Raw genomic sequence first — 19,741 nt, 5'->3', positions numbered from 1 at the left:
AAAATCTTTTATATATATTCTTTTTTTTACTATAAGAACAAAAATTATATAAAATTTGTTTGTAATGTTACATAAATACTAGCTCCAATAACATGGCCAAGTTTTTTACAGGGCATTTACTTAGCAAAACGTTGAACGGTTTTAAGAAGACTTCCCAAGCAGATAGAATCGTTAAACTCTAAAAAAAAATAGCCTTTTAGGGCCATAGCTTTTTCGAATACTTTCAGGGCAGGGTACACTGCCAAAGGTGCTCTCGAAGGTGCGTTGCCGGCTTTGAGTCTTCGGATGCAGTGTGGCTATAGGTTATATGTTTTTCTGGTAGTTTACAGTGAGTAAACAAAAAAAATATTTTAAAAATCTACTTCTACTATTACTGCTAAATTTTAGGTTAGTATAAAATCCAATGAATGTGAACGATTATTTCGCAATAAACATTTCTACAGTTGTTTGATTACCCACAAATTAAAACATGAGATACTAATATCTGTTTATCTTTAAATTGTACGATTACAAAATTTACAGGACTAAATATATTTCAAGTACAGTAAAAAAATAACAATGAAAAACTCGTACAAAACGCAAAAAGCCTAAAAAACAAGTGCCTTTGTACAAATACCTGCTCGTGGATTCTAGGTCATACTCTGTTTGCTTTTCATTTTCTGCACCAGATGAATATTTTACGCTGACGAAACACAAGCAAAGGTACCAGTGAAGCTAATGAATAAAATGGCTAAAAATAAAGCTAAAAAGTGGGACTTTTGAAAATAATAATTAACGGAATCCGATAAGAGATAAAAAAAGTAATTTCTGTATGTAATTCAAGCTATCATTACTCCAATGTATCTTTTATTTTTGTGTTTGTTTCTCCGATTAACAAAGAGCAGTGTTGGTCTAGTGGCTTCAGCATGTAACTCTCATGAGGTCGTAGGTTCAATTCCCAGCTGTGCATAAATTGACTTTCTTTCTGTGTGCGCAAGTAATATTCGCTCGAACGGTGAAGGAAAACAGTGAGGAAACCGACATTTTGACGGCCTGTATCAGGCATTGGAGACTAATTACCTACCTGCCTATTATAGTGAAACATGATCATGAAACGTATTCAGAAATGTCATGCCCAGACCTGAAGAGGTGGCAGCACCACTGTTTTGGTCCCATTAAGTCTTAGTAGCGTCAGCAGTAGCAAAAGAGCCTGTGCTGTAATGCACATTACCGAAAATTTTCGTTTCTTCGGGGTTCAAACCTGAATCGCCAGGAATGAAGTCAAGACCCGTCAATTAAAGTATTATACTTAACGTAGATTGATTATTCTACGAGGATAAACAAGGTCTCTAACAATTGAACTCGTAACAGAATTGGCCTAGTCCAGTCATCTCAATGACATATAAGTATTTTCTATGTTCTATGAATTGAATATAAGTTTGAACTACACAGCTTCCTGTATCCTGATCACGTTGGTTAAACGTTATTTTAGTAAGAAGGGTAATTAAACTCTCTACTAACTAATTATTTCTGAAATTATACAATTTCAAGAGTTTAAAGTTTTGTGCAAGTTAAGTGTTTGCGTATAGAAAACAGGGTTTTTCTCTTGGTATATGAATATCATAAACACTAAGGATTGAATTTCTTTGTTTCTCCTGTCCGTTCAGATGTAAAGGACTTTAATAAAAAAATGAATATCTTCTAGTTAAACAGTGGTCAGATACCGGAAAACATCTTGTGCAAACGTCCTTGCCTGTGCAGAAGTGATTTTTAGATATCACTGGGGGGAGGTGGGAAAATGACGTGTAGACTCATTTTGTGTTGATATATACATTGGTTTATTATTGTTTAAAGTTATTTATATTAAGTTTTTGAGAAGATTATTATCTCCAAATTTTAACGTAACTTAGTAAAAAAACATCAATTTATCAAAATATTACACTCAGTTTGATTGGACCAAATTACATATTATAGCATACACTTTCAGCGTGATATTGGAAAACTTCAACGAGAAAAAGAAAATCGTGAAAAACTGAATTTCTCGCCAGACACTGAGCAAGTTTTGTTAAAAAACGATTCGGCTAAAAAAGCTAACAAGTTGGACAAAGAAAACTGCTTTTAATTCAGTTCGGTTACTAACTTAGTATTTTAGGAATAGTTTTATTTCTTCACCCTTTGGTTTTCTTCGAAATAAGAATGAATATAAAAAACTTTTATTCGATAAGTAAAGCTTTTTTATATCCAAGCACTCATTTCGTATGATAAGTGATAAATTTTCAATTTTCTTTTATTTATTATAATACATATAATACAATTTATATTCAAAGTTTTTTCAGTAACTGTTAAGGATACAATCCTCGAAAAATTTACTATTGCAGACAGAATACTGAGCTTTTCTTACCCAGATGAATATTATACGAACGAAAACAACTTATATTCAAACGATCGAACACGCAGTTGTGTGTGAAGCGTTAGAAAAGCGATTTATTCTAGGATATATTTCCAGGTGAACAGAATCGCACTGAAAAGCTGTTTTTTTAAATATTGACAAGAACAGGCTTAAATCATGAAACAAATTCCAAATTTAAATTCTAAACGACAAATAAATACACCTGTTTCCATCGTATTTCCGGTTTCCATTACAGTCCGTTAATTTCCAAAATTTAACGACTGCGTAATTTCATTTTATTAAAAGCGAATCGTGTGGACCTTTCGAATTGACGGAAATAAAATTTTAATTCAAGCAGGCCGGGAGCGGGGATTTTTTACGACTAGCCATTTAATTTGCGAGGACAATAGGTTTTATGTACAAAAAACTCCCAACTTCGTTAACATAAACAAGAGTAATTTCTTATCAGTGAGCTATAGGCCCTTGAAGCTTAGGGGATGGTCTTTTTGCATATTCTTTTTACTAAAAAGGTATTTCAACAAAAAAATACGATGTGGTCCTAGAATGTTAGACGTTTTAATGCGAATTTTGTACGGAAACTTTGTTTTGCACCTTAAATATAACTAGTTAGAACCATGTTATACGCTCGCTTACATTGAATAAAATGCAGCCTTTGGAAGCATACGTAGTATCCAAGCAAAGTTAATCCACTGTGATGGGATCCCAAATTAAAATGGGGTGCCAAATAACTTCAAGCCATATTTGGCATGGGGCGATATTTCTGCTGCTGATTTCTTATCAGGTAACCTGCTTTTTGCTTTGCGTAGTTTTTTTGGTCAAAGATGCCAGTTCTCTCCTTTACAGCTAAATATTTAAAATCGCACTGTAATGCTTTATTATTTTATTGCAATATTTTAATCTACCTTTGACATTTATATAAACTATGCAAGATATTCAGAAAGTCAGAGAAGAAAAATAAGACGGGCCGGATGCTCCGTTGAAAAAATATATGGGCTTTGAAGCATTTTTAATGAATCTCGCTTGTTTTTCTTATCTGTCCCACTTACATTTTATTATAGCTATAAAACGTTTAAGAATGCGTCTGTGGATTATTACTGCAAGATTATTTAAATACAATAAAACAATTTTGTACTGAACAATAAACTTAGAAAAGTTTTTCTGATTTATGTAAATGGTACTACTAAAACTTTCTCAAAAATTTCGACTGAAGCATAAATAATGAAGTAATAAAAAGATGTTCGTAACTAATCTACATTTACATTTTTAGTATCTGAATATTTGTAAAGAATTAACAATCTTTTTCAAACACAGCTTAACTTTCTAGAACATTTTTATCACATTAAACGTTACCACGTTTACTGTGTGTGTTCACGTTATCACGTTAGTAAGCTGTAAATATTTCTCAACAACTATAGGGGTTTTTTTATAACATTGGCTTCCTCACGATGTTTTTAACACTGTTCTGAAAAACCTCTAGTAGAATCGATACGGTTACACTTAAGATTGGTGGAAAGCGTATATTATAGCGCACGAAGGAACTCGCTTCAGTAGAACAAAATTCTTTACGTGCACATATGAAGGATTTTATTCTAAAACGAATTGCAATAAACATAAACAGAACTTGACACATGTTAATATAATATACGAACGCCATTTTGATGCTTTCTCTGCATCTGGTTATAAAATATATAGTAAATTGGGCTCGCAGAAACTCAATACTAAAATGCAGTCATTATTCAAACAAAGCTCTGTGATACTTTTCATAAACAAAGTAGGAAGTTGAACAAAATTTAATTTCCTGCTATCGAGAATAATAGTTAAGAAGTGAGTATAATGGAAGTTTGTATAAGGCGGGAGATGAACGAAATATTAAAATTTAAATAAAAACTGCAGTTGTGCTTAAATGAAAAATAAATATAATGAATGGTATTGCTTGTTAGTTCAAACTTTATATTTTGAGTGGTTAATTGATTGGTACTGAGAGTACGTTACACAATATAATAAATATTCGACATCCTGTGTATTTGCAAGATATATTTTATGTTATAGTTTAAACGTGTTTAAATCAAACTTCACTAAGAAAATTAAATTGAAGACTAATAAATGCAAATAAAAAATGAGAATTCAATAAATAAAATAAAGGTATATAATAGAAATTACATTGTCGCATTTTATGCACATTTCTGTGTTATTGTGACTTAGCTTTTCATAGATACAAAACGTGATTTATCCAATAAAAGAAACGAAATAGACAAATATTACAAATATACAATCACTATTGATTTTTAACACCCATCTTCTATTCCCAGACTACGAAAACAAATGAATATGAAAAGTGAAACATTTGACAGTAGAAGTGACAAGTTGTCATGTCTGAAATAATTCTGACAGCAGCTAACATACCGTATGTAACATAATCTGTGCTGTTAAACTTCTTGGTCAGAAATTCTCAGAAAGTTTTCAACATGACGAAGTTGAGACGATGCATGAATAACTTAGGAACACTTCTACGTGATAACTAGTTGAATGTCCTTTAAATTCTGCATTTTTCTACAATATTTACACTTGTGTTATATAATATAATTTAAAATCACATTTGCAGTTTCAAAAGCGGACGACGAACCTCCAACGTTCGCGGGTCTCTATTTATATGTATGGGATCAATGACCAATGATTTGGCTTACCAAAATGGGCTTCAAGGTTTTAAATCCAGCTGGATTGCACATAAGTTTGATGTATTAAATATGATGATTAATAATAATAAATCGTTTCTTTCCACAGACAGTGGTATTCAGATTGATTTAATATAAAAACAGCCCCACAATAACCTATCCAATATAATAATAATAATAAGAACAGTAATTATTATATTTGATTTATAATTGTTGTCAAAACTTGTGCTAAAAACTCGGCTTTAAAATCACCTTATCCATGAAAGCAGCACACGACAATTTTAAATAAGGTCTGAATTATTTTTCTATTTCAATAATTAAACAAATAAAACCAATGGGGTTCCCAGATATTCCCAGAGAAATTGGTAGTATTGTTTAATAATCCGGGTTACCAATGCCTTGTACTTAAGTTGTACATATACGTAAGTTATTTTATACTTGCGATGATATCCAAGTCGCGGAGTTAGCTAGTAAATAAACATAACATGTACTTCATAAAAAATTCTATAATAGAGTGGCAAATCATTTCCCGGCGAATCTTTTAAAAAACAAAGTACCTACTAGTGATTTAATTCGGGCAGTTTAATGCTTAGGTTAATATTCAAGAAAGTAGGTACCCCGAACATTTCAATTAACTTTATTATAATTTACATTCAACTCGTTAAGCCGGGTTATATTAATCACGCCGACGATAACCGCAAGCCGCTGGAAGTGTCGTACTTAAAATAATTTAAGTGTTGCAAACTTAAGTCATAAAGAAGGAAAGACAAAGTTGGCAACATTTTTCATTAGAACGGGAAATACCAACGGTTTCTCCGGTAAACAATTATGAGCTGTGTCCAACTAATTGCGGAAAATATTGTCTTAGATTTAAAATTTTCGTGAAAGTAGTCATTGAAGATTCAAACTTTCTTAAAAAGACTTTAAATAAGACTTAATGAAATTTTATTAACCCATCCAAATGTGTTTTTTTTTAATTTCGCGTATTTTGGCGTGGCCTAAATAAATGTACTAATATTTCTCATAACGTTGTTCTACGAGTGACTCTTTGTGCGAAACTAAATAAAATTCTATGCACAGCCGTGATTCGAACACACAATCACCAATTAAGGTTGGAAACGCTGAAGCTACGCAAATAATGTTTAACACCTTAATTAATGTTTTAGTAAAATGAGTATTTCTCTCTCAGTTAATTTAATATCATTAATAATTATTATGATACGAAATAACATATACGAAATTCTACACGTATCACCTCGACGCCCGTCGTTCCACACCTGAGCGTTTTTTAAGGCAGTTTTTGTCGAGCACCACCACTATCTGCCCGGCATCGGCATGTGGAACCAGCTACCCTCTGAAGTATTTCCAAACCAATTAGACTTTGGGTTCTTCAAGAGAAGAGCGTTTATTAAAAGATCGGCAACGCTTACGCGAGCCCTCTGGCATTGAGTGTCCATGGGCTGCGGGATCACTTAATGTAGGATGAGTTTCCTGCCTGTTTGTCATTAAAAAATTCGTTATGAATATAGTAGCATAGTATATCTGTTAAATAAATATGTTGATTAAATACCCAGTTTGTAATTTGATAAAATATAAGTACTTACATCGCGATGGGTGCATCAAATAGTAAGTTTTGTAGGCGAGCTTTCGTCAAGGTATTGGGTTTAAACCTGAAATCAGAAAGTTTTTATGAGATTTGAACTTCGGAGCCACCACATATTACCTATCAATGTTAAATAAATCAAGTTTTTTTAACCACTTTTAGATAACTAAAACAATAATAAACGATATTGTATTGAATATCACAGATAACGACAAAACCTTTAATTATGTATCTACAGATTTGCTTACAAACAAGTAGTTATATTTCACTACTTGTTAACTGTTGGTAGACACTTTCATCAAGCTTAACGAGCAGAGACGCAGATGCTAATAAAAATACATTCCGAGGTCCTGATTAAATCTATTCAAGCGAAATGAGTGACATTTGCGGGAAGATGACAACATTACTGACAAACAGTACAAACGGTCATCGTTAGGAAAGTATGGAAATATATATTCTTAAATAAATTATGTTTTTCATTTATTTATATGTATCATTATCCTAAAACCGAACCTATTAGTATATTCTTTAGCTGCATTGTCATATTATTAATAAAAAATGGTAAATGGAATACTAAAATAAATTTAAAATCCGATTACTCAGTAAACTATGATGGCTCCGCCGTCTTAGAAATAGTTCTATATATATCTTGGTCAGTATACAAAAAAATACCATTAAGGGTCTGTTTCACAATGTATGGATAAAGTACCAAATAGCTATGCAACACATAAATTATTTGGAAGATAAAAGTTCCGAATAAGAAACTTCGCGTTTCATCACGAATAGCTATCTGACAGTCGTGAAATGCAACAATAGTGTTTATCCTACCAAAAAGTAATAAATAGCTTATTTACATTGTGGAACAGACTGTTAATGTATTAAATTCTCTTGGTACAAAAAATCAATGGAAATAAAAAAGAATTGTTCTTTAACACTGTTTAGGGTAGCCTAGTAAATCTATCTCTAATTTTATATTCGTTTTTTAATCGACCACGTAGTGGACTTCATACAGAAAGACTATTTTATTCAAAATCATTGTGGAATAAATTACTAATTAGTTGTATAAATACTCGGCTACTATTACTATAGATTATTTTTAATAAACCATCACCATATTAGTAAAATCTTATTTATAAAATACAAAGTCAATATTGCCAATTCCTTTTCCTTTCAGACCCTTTTCGATTTTGACGTAAATCTGAACATAATCTGAAAATAATCGTAAAAATACCCTTTTGACAAGCCTGTCAGGGATGCATAATAAACATGCGAATTTATGTTCGCCATTTGAGAGGTGCATATCTTGGTGTGAGCGTGAACATCATGCATTCTCTAATAAGGGATAAAAGAAAGCCCTTCAAATTTAGCAATTTGTAGGGGTTATGATCATTCCGACTAAATGTTTACCTTAAACACAATTTTTGATGAACTATGGCTTGAATTTGTGTTTATATTATACGTTGTGTATGTATTAGCAAGCTGCACTAGATAACGAAATATATGAGAGGGTGAGATCTAAGAACCTACTGTAATGTACTCGTAACACCATAAATAGTGAATATAATTCTCTTCTATTTAAATTCAATGGCTCTACCAATTTTGCGTTAGGTCTGCGAATCCAGCAGTATCTATTTTGCAACTCCCTAAACTCTCTACTCCTATTTTTTTAAACATTTTTTTGTTTTTAATTTTTTTGTGATATAGCATACAAAAATACATACAAATTGATTTTCACCCCTCTACGATCAACGCCTATTTTTTAGTAGATAGTTATTTTATTGAACAAAAAAAAGTTTCCTAGAAATATTATACATGGCAAAACAACTTTGCTGGATCAGCTGCTACTGAATATATAATTGTATAAATAAGCAGAGGAGTCCGCGAGTCCGTTGCCGGCCTTTTAAGAGTTGGTAGGCTCTTTTCATGAAGAACCCTCAGTCGAATTCGGAAATACTTCAGTGGGCAGCTGGTCCCAGATAGTGGTATAGTTTATAACTTAACAAAAGTTTAGTTTTTAACTTTTGATTGTGTATTTGACTTCTGGTGAACCCATAATTGAGTCGAGTTGATAAAAATCCTTAAAAAATCTACAAAGTAGACTCTGCCCAATACTCTCGGGTGTAATATTACTTAAAATATATATAATAGTTTAAAACTATGTTAACTACTTGTATATTTGTTGTACAAGAACTAGAACTTAAGGGTTTCAAGTATAGACCTATGTCTGCGTAAAGTACTAAAGTTGTCGACACATTGCGGCACTTAGAGTTTCCAGATGAGAAGTGTTTACGAGAGCCGAAGGGGATTAATACAATGTCTGTACCCTACAATGCATATAACCAGTTATTATTATATTCTTATAATGACTTATACAGACGTAGAATAAATAAATTATAGGTAAAGTAGCAATTTTTGTGTCGCATTATTCCAAGTTTTATAGAAAATATATTATTGCTGGAGTGTACTGATCGATAATGTAATATTTTCGGATACCGCACCAATTGACTTTAGCTCGCTTGTGCGATGAAGGAAAACAAGGAATCCAGAGTGCACAATAATGGATGTGTCAGGCACAGAATCCTTATTAAGAAAAAAATGTGTGCTTGTACACGTAAGAAGTGAAACTTCTTCAGATCATAAAGATAAAGATTTTTCGAAAAATAATCAACTATATGCAACTTTACAGAAATTGGTTAAATAAAGTTAAATTAGATAAAGTTTAACAAAAGGCTTCTATTATCATAGACATAAATACAAATAATACAATTATTTCATTTTACCTTATTACTAGGATTAATACAAAATTTAATAAATTACCCATATTAGAAATATAACTATCAGTTTTTCGTCATTTTATACTTCTACGAATGGGTAGGGACAAGAAAAAGATGATTCAGAAACAAATGATCACTAATGTCATAGAGAAATCTGAGGCCAAGTCTTTTCATTATTAGCTGAAAGGCTGTAACACCTTGACTACAAGCTGATCACCTCACCACAAAGCCGAGTAAAGCCAGGACAAATTGTGTATCTCAATGCGTCACGCCGTACAGTTTGACGCATACTTAAGTGTAGCCTCATCGTGAAGTTACAACTAGTTCCCAGGGAGTGCTGTGACGTAATTTCAACTAATGACACTTGGTGCCTACGTGCAAGAATATTAACATAAATGTTGGAAGTTGTTGTAAATTTAGGTGAACTAAGTTTTACCTGATATACATATTACATTTGACCAACCTTAGGCGGCCATAATGGTTGTCTATACAGTATTTTATTTTTCTTTCTGTTGTGACGATATATAGGTGAATGTAGCAGGCTGAATACAAAATCAATTAACTTGTGATATCTATAAGATATATATAATATTTTTAGCCTTAAAGGCCTCGTTGTCAGGCCATAAAGAAAAATGTGTTAAAAGGGAAAACACATTAAAAGAAATCAGCTCCTACGTCTTGTCTTACAGTAATTTCGTAGAAATTCACAATATTCTAGGAACAGGGCGCTATAAACTGAATCAATTACCGAGAAAATTATACAAATGAAGGGGATTTGTACAGAAACGACTCACTCAAGCCAATCTGCTACAATTATTTGTATGTAAATTGAAGGCTTCGGCTTTTCATCGTTTATCTTTGTAAAACTATGTTTAATTAAATTATTTTAATTGGAACGTCCATGGTAATTTAGGCTTTGTCTTGTAGACCTTTGAAAGCCCCATGAATCCTACAGCAGGGCATTATTAATTATCTAATTTTCTTCAGATGAGACACGAAACGATCATGTTCTGTACTTGGAATATATTTGCAATGCTATGGAATTGGTATGATTTTGTATTAATTTATTTTATTAATATTAATTACTTAAGATATTATGTGGAATATAGCGTAATGGATGCTGCTCCTTAGCAACGTATAAGATAGAAACTTGGCGATTAAAAAGAGTGGCGGAGAGTTTATTGCCAGTTCTTTCTTCTACGCACTTGATTTGAGAAATGGAAGTAAATGTACAATTAGAAGCATTTCATATACATTTCTATTTTTGACGTTTATAAGTATACCTATATTTGAATAAATGATTTTCAATTTTTCAATTTTAAATTAATAGACACGGTAATATTTGCAATTTTAGCGTATCTATTAAACATCATGAAACGGTGTAACACTGTATGAATATATTTTACAATAAAGAAAATATATAAATATATCGCAGCACAAAGTGATGGAAAGATAACTGTTATCTTTGAGTTATTTAAAATTTAAGTTTTGTTACTTTTTTATGTATCAAACCTTTGGGCGCAAATGGGCAAAAGTTTCACCTGAAGTAAGGTGATACCGCCCATAGACACCCCCTCTCAGACATTCCAGAGGGCTAACAAATGTATGGCCGGCCTTTTCAGAATTGGTACGTACGCCCTTTTCTTATTCCTAAGTCGAATTGGTTCGGAAATACATCGATGGGCAGTTAATTCCACATAGTGGTGGTGCACAGCCAAAATTGCCTTTAAAACGCTTAGTGGTGGAACGACGAACGTCGAGGTGATACGGATAGAATTCCGAATGCCTCGACGTCCGTTGACGTAACTTTACACCTATACAGTTTTATCCTTAACGAGAGGTCCATTAACTTTTCGGAAGGTTTCTATAATGTACACGAAGGGCATTAGTGACCCCGAAAATCGTTTGAGACTTCGGACCCCTGGAGAGCTTCCGGCCAGTGACGTCATATCCGTTGATTGATGTTACGGTTATTTTGCTATTTTATCCCCTACTTGTGTTAATTATTTTGATGATAAATGAGATAGTTTATGTCATTAGTTACGTATATTGGATTGGAATAGTGGAAAATAGTCTTTTATGGGGAAAATCAGTAAATGTGAATAAAGTTTTTATTATTAAATAATTAGTTAGATAATTTTCCTGTAGACCACCGTGTAAGCTGTAGATATTTTTTTACGAAATCAGTATTTGACACTACCAAGTTTATCGTAGAAGAAGTTATGTCCATAAAAGTATTTAAAATTATTAAACACATTTAAACTTGTCTGCATCTACCGAGGTATCCAATACGGCTGTGGGTGCACCACGATGTATTTAAAAATAATTACGCTACACCTATCAAACTATTTAACACCTTGAAAGTGTTTATCACTGCCGTGTTATGATTTTGAGGAAATGGCGTGGGAGAGCGGTATTTGAACCATAAGTATTGACAATTATTTGTTAATGAATATGACATTTGCATTATATGGCTGAATTTAAAAAAATATAATTACAATTGCCATTTATGCCATTATGCATTCTTTATATGTTTAATTAAGTTAATTTTGTAATTTATATATATTTCTAGAAATTTTAATAAAGCACATAGAATATTTATAAAATAATATATAATAAAATTTGCATAAAGAATGCATAATATCAATCAGTGGCGTGTCAACAAAGGTCTCTCTTCAATATATTTTTTACTTAAGTACGATCCTTAATCCTAGAGGGTTTTTATTAATAACCTAAACATCAATCAACATAGCTATAGTCTCAGATAAAGATAAAGCAGAATAATAAAATATACTTAAGTAAAAAGGGTTAATTTAGTAGAGATTTAGTGAGATTCCACTTAATATATTAGCCTGAAAAATCGCAAGTAAATATTCTAAAACCCAGTTAAAATTTAACTCCCTCCAAAATATATTGCTGTAACATTAAAAAGGGGCCTCAGCGGACGGTTATATTCAGCGTCTTAAGCCCTGTTTATTTATCAAAATGCAAAGGCCCAGGGCACTGTACGACAGAAATATAGGCTTTAAAGGTACAGCCATGCAGTTGTCTGAGTAAATTTACCACGTTTAATGAATGCCTCTTCCCTCATTCCTATGTTCCTATTTACTGGTTTAATATTTTTTTATAGAACAGGGGGCAAACGGGCAGGAGGCTCAATTGATTTTAAGTGATACCGCCGCCCATGGACACTCTCGATGCTAGAGGGCTCGCGAGTGCGTTGCCGGCCTTTTTAGAATTTGTACGCTCTTTTCTTGAAGGACCCTAAGTCGAATTGGTCCGGAAATACTTCAGTAGGCAGCTAGTTCCATAAGGTGGTGGTGCGCGGCAAAAACTGCCTAATATTTAATGTATATTTTAATTATTTAAATATGTTCGACGTCCTGGTGGACAGAAAAGGTCCAGTTTTTTGTTCTGGACAAATTTCTTTTCTATTTAAGATTATGTATACAATACATAAAAAATCCGAAATGAAGTTTTAAGCTACGCGTCCACTGGATTGGAGCGTACGGTGCACACGAAGCGTCATTTGGGAAATGCCGGGTTCGTCCACTGCATTCAGATTCAGCATCGGCAATTCAGGTTAAAATACTTTTAAAGCAACCATTATCGCCTGCATTAAGGAGGGTAGGTCGAGGATACTGTTGTAACATCAGAGGAAGAGAGAAACTATTCAATTCCTCTTGTTAATATAATATAAACTCTACAAAAATGTTTACGAACAAGCTAAGCTTCACGATTGGACATCAAGGCAGAATACAAAATACGATTTCGCCAATTTTAAAGGGCCGGCATCGCATTTGCAATATTCTACGAATATGTGTGTCCATGTATCACTTTTCAGTAATCCCGCAAATTTGCGGTATTATAAAAAATCGAAAAATGAACCTTTATCAAATTCCTAGATGTGGTAACAGCAAAGAAACGTATGTAGATTATAAGAACTAAAAAAGAAATAACATCATGGATATCGTGTCCCGTGAATTAGGTAGTGGCATCAAAAATTGCACGATAACATATCATTGAGCCGGTCAAACGAGCACTAACACTCGTAAACTCTGTTCTACACGGCATGGGTCCCCTTATTGTGTATACTTGCGTCTGACGACTGCGACTTGCGGCTAAAAAAAATATAATCATAAATAGTAAAAAATATAACCTTAATCATATATGTAGTAATTTATTAACTACAGAAATTAATCTCTCGAGACTTTACAGTATATAAAAAAAATGCATTTCATGTAAAATAGTTCACAAAATACTAACATATTTTGAAGAAACAAAGTGGTGGAGTATCGCCTCTTTTAACCAATCTTACTACTTATCAATAATTTCCAAAAAATATATATCTACCTACCTACCTACATACCTATTACCAACTAATAAACATACGAACGATTTCTATATCGCGTATCAAAAGTCGCAGGTTTAGGTGTCTTCAAAGCCTTATCATTACACATTTTGACTCCCGCCCATCAAACAGGACCCCTATAAATAAGGTACAGCCTTCCAGATTGCCCGGGTATAAATGAAAGGGTGCAAGAATTAGGGTTTTTTACTGCGGGCCCGACTTTGACTCCGTTAGTAAGTTTTTATACTGTGTGAAACGGTGGCAGATGAGAGATTACTGTGATTGAGTAGTTATGTTCGATAATTGAATTTTAAAAAACACAGTGTTTTGAGGTGATTTTAAGATTAATTGTCACTAAGAAACAATCGAGGTATATTTATTTACTAAAACTTAGTTGCATTATAGATAAAAATAGGTAACATTATTAAATGGGTATGCATGGGGGTAATCGCTAATAGCAAGGAAAAAATAATTGAGGGTAGAGTACAAAAATTGGTAAAATATAAAACTATATACATCTCACTTAATGCATTCCGTATTTCAATCTTGATCGCTGTTAATTCTGACAAAATTAAAGGAAAACTAGTTTCATAGCACTTAAAAATACCCATAAATTTTAAAATCCTCTTAGCATTTGTAGTCATAAACTTACAGCTGTTTCAAAAATTATTAATGATATAAGACATCCTTCGACGATATCTACTATTCATTTTATGTTTAAATACAATTAATTTTAAATAAATTCTGATTCTATTATTCAGCAAATCACAATATTACAATTGGATTGTAAAATAACAAAGAGCATTGCGAACCAAATACAAACAAATATTTTGAACAAACATTTGAGCTAAATAAAACACTTTTTTAGCCTCACGTTTAATTAAAATTTATTTTGTTTAAGTTGTTCTCACGAGTACGTAAGTGCGTGCTTCTATTTCACCATGCCTCCTGCTGATAGAGGACAAATCTTTGTTTTTAATTTATTATATTATTCTTTATTACTCAATATGTCATATGGAACATGGTGTAGTGGTTGCAGCTCCTTACAAGCATTGTGTAAAAAAAAACTTGGCGATTAAAAAGAGTGGCGGAGAGTTTATTGCCAGTTCTTCTCTTCCGTTCTACGCCCTTGATTTGAGAACTGGCAGTAAATGTAAAATTAAATTCATTTAATATTTCTTTTTTTGACGTTCATAAGTGTACATTGTTACCTACATGAATAAATAAATTTTGAATTTGAATTTGAATTAAAACGCTGCGCTATTGATTGATATTGAAAAGATAAATATTAGAACATAGTTATAAAATGCATAATAAAGACTTAAATAAAAAAGTTTAAATACACTACAATCTAATTATTCAAGAATCAAACGCTAATATAACTGCAGCTCTTTGGAAATCACCGAATTTTGTAAATAGTCTATTAATAAAACCGCTACCAAATATAAAACGAAAAGTAAAATTTATTCACGTTTATATAAATTTTATTAAAATGTGTCAGATTGTCCTGTCTCATGAATCCAATTGCCCAGGTTAGACGCTTTAATTGATAACGATTTCACAATAAATCTTCAAGAGAAGCTATATTATGTAAGTGACTTACGCTAGTCACGTTAAACTTATTCTTTATTTTTATAAATAAAGTCCAATAAAAATCAAAGCTTTATACAGAAATTGTAGACGACATAATGGACTCGCAGCTGCCCACTATACGTATATAGTAATAATAATATTACTATATACGTTAAGGTTATTGTTAACACTGTTTTGTGTTTTGAGGTCTTGTGTTCGAAATAAAATGTTATAAAAATTATAGAATACAAATCATAAGTGATATTACCTATATTCTTTCTATGACGCATACATGTGTGATAAACGGTGTTGTAAAACTGATAATATAACTTCCCTAATAACACTAGCAAGTTGGCAAGACATTTGCATAATCAAAGACTGACTGACGGTTTCCAGTAACTGCACGTAAATAAATGTAGATCCTCACACGGCGAGAGTTTACACGCTCACTGTTAATAATGAATTAATTAATGCTCCTAACTTCTGAGACGAAGAGTCTGGGAGACGTATCTTGTAAGCGCTGGCGAACTGCTTCCTCTAGGGAGACTATGACGTATTATTTAGAATATTTAGGGCCTGTTTCACAATGTATAGATAGAGTACCTAATAGCTATGCAACACATAAATTATTCGAAAGATAAAAGTTCCGAATAAGATACTTCACTTTTCATGACGAATCGCGCTATCTGACAGTCGTGAAATGCAAAAATACTATTTATCCTACCAATAAGTAATAAATAGCTTATTTGGAACTTATATGGACATTGTGTTAATCATTAATAATTAAAAAATAATATAATTTATATTGTAATTTCATTTTTTAATCATGACGGATGATGAATAGAAAATACTTCTATAGATATTTAGGTTAAACATAAAGTAGTACACTAGAATTTCCTGTTTCGTGGGCAGTTTGTCTCTTTCATTTGATATACAGTTTACCACAATAATTTATAATTACTATTGTTGCACAGTATACACAATACAGAATATTTTCTCTTTCAGCATAGGACGGGAGGTTTAGATCTTAGATACTTGTCAGTATGTTATGTGAGTTATGAATCGTTAGTGAAAATTTTTTTAGGAAATTGGATAGTGATGAAAAAGGGCTTCGTAAGGAAAAAGCCCTTGGGTTGCTTATATACGTACAGGTTTGCGTTGTGTATGGTGTGGTCGGTGTTTGTTTCCTAAAGAGTCTGCATATTGTTATTTAGTTATTGTCTAACCGTAAAACCAAACTAACAGCATGCAATAAGGGAGAATAATGGTGTATTTTCCCCTAGGGGGAAGATTGTGAAACATTCTACCCACTGAGTGGCCAGCCTGTAAACAAAGATTATATAAATCATCACTCTTCTAAACAGCGAATCCACTAAATATTTCTGTAAGGTACGCAATCTACCGCAAATGTCAAATATGTCAAAAGCCTATCATTCAACCCGAAGGTTCCACATCCGTCACGCCGTTTAAGCTTGTCAATAGGCTCTCGTATCGATGACGTATTATCGGTATGTGACGTCACAATGAGGTGACAGAGAACAGGGAATAGAATGATGTCATGTAGGAGCGAATGGGAAATCGTACACTTCGTACACTATATTCAGTGTGTCACTGCCAGATTTTTATATTGACGACCATAATATATACCATATAATAATAATTGCTGTCTTTGTCTAGCTAAAATTTGAGAACAGCTGGACTAATTGATAATTTTTATCTATAATAATAGCAAATTAAAAAAACATACAAATAAATAATTTTATTTGCTATACGATTCGTTTTTGGCTTCAAAATATTAGAACCCTGTTATCTTTTTGAAGTCTTTTGTTTTTGTAGATCTTCTGTGTTTGTAATAAAACTCCTCCTAAACAGCTGGATCGATTTTATGCGTGCTCAAGTGGATTCAAGAATGGTTCAGATTGAAATAACACATTTATTGCTTCTTATCTTAAAACTTTTGTATATAAGACGTATAGGACAATTTAATCAATAAATAAATTTTCATTTAATTGATTATATCGTTTTGAAGCCTATGGTAGCTTCCTATTCAACTCTGGGTTTGCCTTTGATCCCCAGTTCTAGCATTTAGTATGCACTATGACATTTACCCATACATAATGCACGTTCTTCAGGAAAAATATGAAAAGTTAGGCTGATATTATAAAAATGCATGTTTGACGGTTTATAATTTTATGGGACATGTGTATGGTACGCTATATAGACCAGGGTAGAAGCCGTTAAAAATAATAGAAAGTGAAAAAAAATATAGTAGGATGAAACCCATTGGAAAAGGAGGAAAATGTCACACAAATGAGTAAAAAAAGAGGGAAATGATTTACGGGTGATTTTAGGTCAGGAAGGGGAAGGGGATGAGATTTTAAGAGTTTAAAACGGAAAAACTAAAAGACCTATGGAAAAAATCGTCGATCCTGGTCTAATATCCTATATGACATATATGGTTGTCGAACCAAATGTATGTTGAAAATTTGATTAGTCCGCAAGCCGTCATCACTATCGAGATCCATCTCCAACCCAATTTCTCACTACATATCACATTAGATGTCAAAACATGTACAAACAGACGCAACGTGGAGAGAATCCGACAAAGAAAAATGAAAATTGACGAAAAGCCGACACAGAGTTTTCCGTAAAACGAATTGATATTGTCCTGTATCGACTTTTTTCCGAATTCATTCCAGAATAGAAATTAAATTTATAGAAATATTGAATGTTGCGGATGTGTCAAATGTATGACATTAGCTTTTTATTTTATAATCAGTTACCAAGGTTTAGTGGACTTGCTGTATCATCGACAGCTTGACAAACACGTGTATAAAATATATACGTAAATTGTTGTTTGTATGATGTTTTCCTTTTATTATTTTAATATAAATAATAAAAGGAAAACATATATTGTATGTATTAAATCTTTAGTTTATTTAAAATTCGTACCCTTCAGTCACCAAGGATTTTTTGGCGTTTTATGTACGTTTAGTATATATATACGCAATACTAAATAGAAAATAGTATGATTGTTTTAACGTAATTAATCTGCTTGAATGTTTTGTCTTACTCACACATCTTCCTTTTTAAAGAAATAAACGTGACAACACTATTTCACTTATTTAAGTTTACAATTCGTTTATGAATAAGATTGAGTACAGAATTTTTCATTGTAAGCATGATAATAATTATAAAAATTCCTAGCCAAATAACGCATGACACCGAATATAATATAAGCTTCAATGAGCGAAAGTTAGAAGGTTTTATTCGTTCCTTATATCAAGGAGACGAGATTATAATTCGTCATTTTTATGGTTTCTTATACGAAATATGTTTTAAATAAACCAAATACCAATATGTGTCTTACGACCAAATTGTCACGACCTATATAAAACAAATTCAATTTATGAATTACTTAAGGAGTTTTAATGTACTTTCTTAGAAGACTGGACTCATGCCTTATTCCATGTCTGACATATGCATGCCAAACATGGAAATTTACAAATAAAACAAAAAACAATATAAATACATGTCAACGAGGCATAGAAAGAAACATGCTAAAGGTACACATGATAAGAGACATGGAAATAAGATCAGACACCAAAGCAATTGATGCCCTAAACAACGCAAAAAAACTGAAGTGGAAGTGGGCGGGTCAGCGAGAGAGGCCCACCAGGCAAACGGTTCAGAGGCAGACCTTACGCTCCATGGGATGATGACATAAAAAAATCGCGGATCACCAATGGATGCAAATAACTCGGGATAGAGACAGATGGCAAGCCTTGGCCTTTACCGGAGAGGGTTCCTGATCCTTACTAACTGTTAAAGAATATTTACTAACACAGGATAACCAGATATTAGTGTATCCGGAGATAATATAAGGCTAAAAATAAATAAAATAAATGTACATTTCACTACTTATATACTCAACACATAGTATGCACGTTGAATAAAAAATATTCCTTTGAAATCATAAAGTAGCACGCCGTATCTGTAATCTTTTATCGTATCGGAAATTCAATTTCCTATCGGCTCCGTAGTATCGATGTTTTGCCAGATCAGTATAGGATAGTTATCAGAAAACTGTAATCTCAAAACTTGCAGTACGTTCGTTAATTTCATAATAAAACCTTCCTTAGATTTCTTAGTTCTTTCTGTAAGAAAGCCTATTGTATAGCCAGTTAATTATAATACATGTATGGTATGGTAGGTGGACTCAATTTCCGCAACTAGACTCAAATTTGGTCCGTTTTGCGTAAAGCCTTGGCTACTTTAGCCAGCCTAGCTCCTTACAGAAGCATAACAAGCATAATACATGTTTTATTCGGCGTGAATTAAGAAAAACATCAGTTATTGTAACTAACAATTATATTATAG

The 19,741-nt window shown here is 32.5% G+C and overlaps 1 protein-coding gene across 8 annotated transcripts in view; it reads right to left on the bottom strand.

Moving 5' to 3' along the window:
- The window catches only part of LOC110992953 (uncharacterized protein CG43867), a 240,978-nt gene that overhangs the window by 202,263 nt on the left and 18,974 nt on the right, over positions 1-19,741 (bottom strand). For all 8 annotated transcript variants that reach the window (XM_045628533.1, XM_045628538.1, XM_045628536.1 and 5 more), the window contains exon 2: positions 6,666-6,731. The gene's annotated coding sequence lies outside the window, so the exon portion shown is untranslated. The remainder of the gene's footprint in view (positions 1-6,665; positions 6,732-19,741) is intronic.

Source organism: Pieris rapae, chromosome 6 (genome assembly GCF_905147795.1).
Source record: "Pieris rapae chromosome 6, ilPieRapa1.1, whole genome shotgun sequence".
Taxonomy (NCBI): domain Eukaryota; kingdom Metazoa; phylum Arthropoda; class Insecta; order Lepidoptera; family Pieridae; genus Pieris; species Pieris rapae.
The sequence above is the reverse complement of the archived record's forward strand: the minus strand, read 5'-3'. Positions and strand labels throughout refer to the sequence as shown.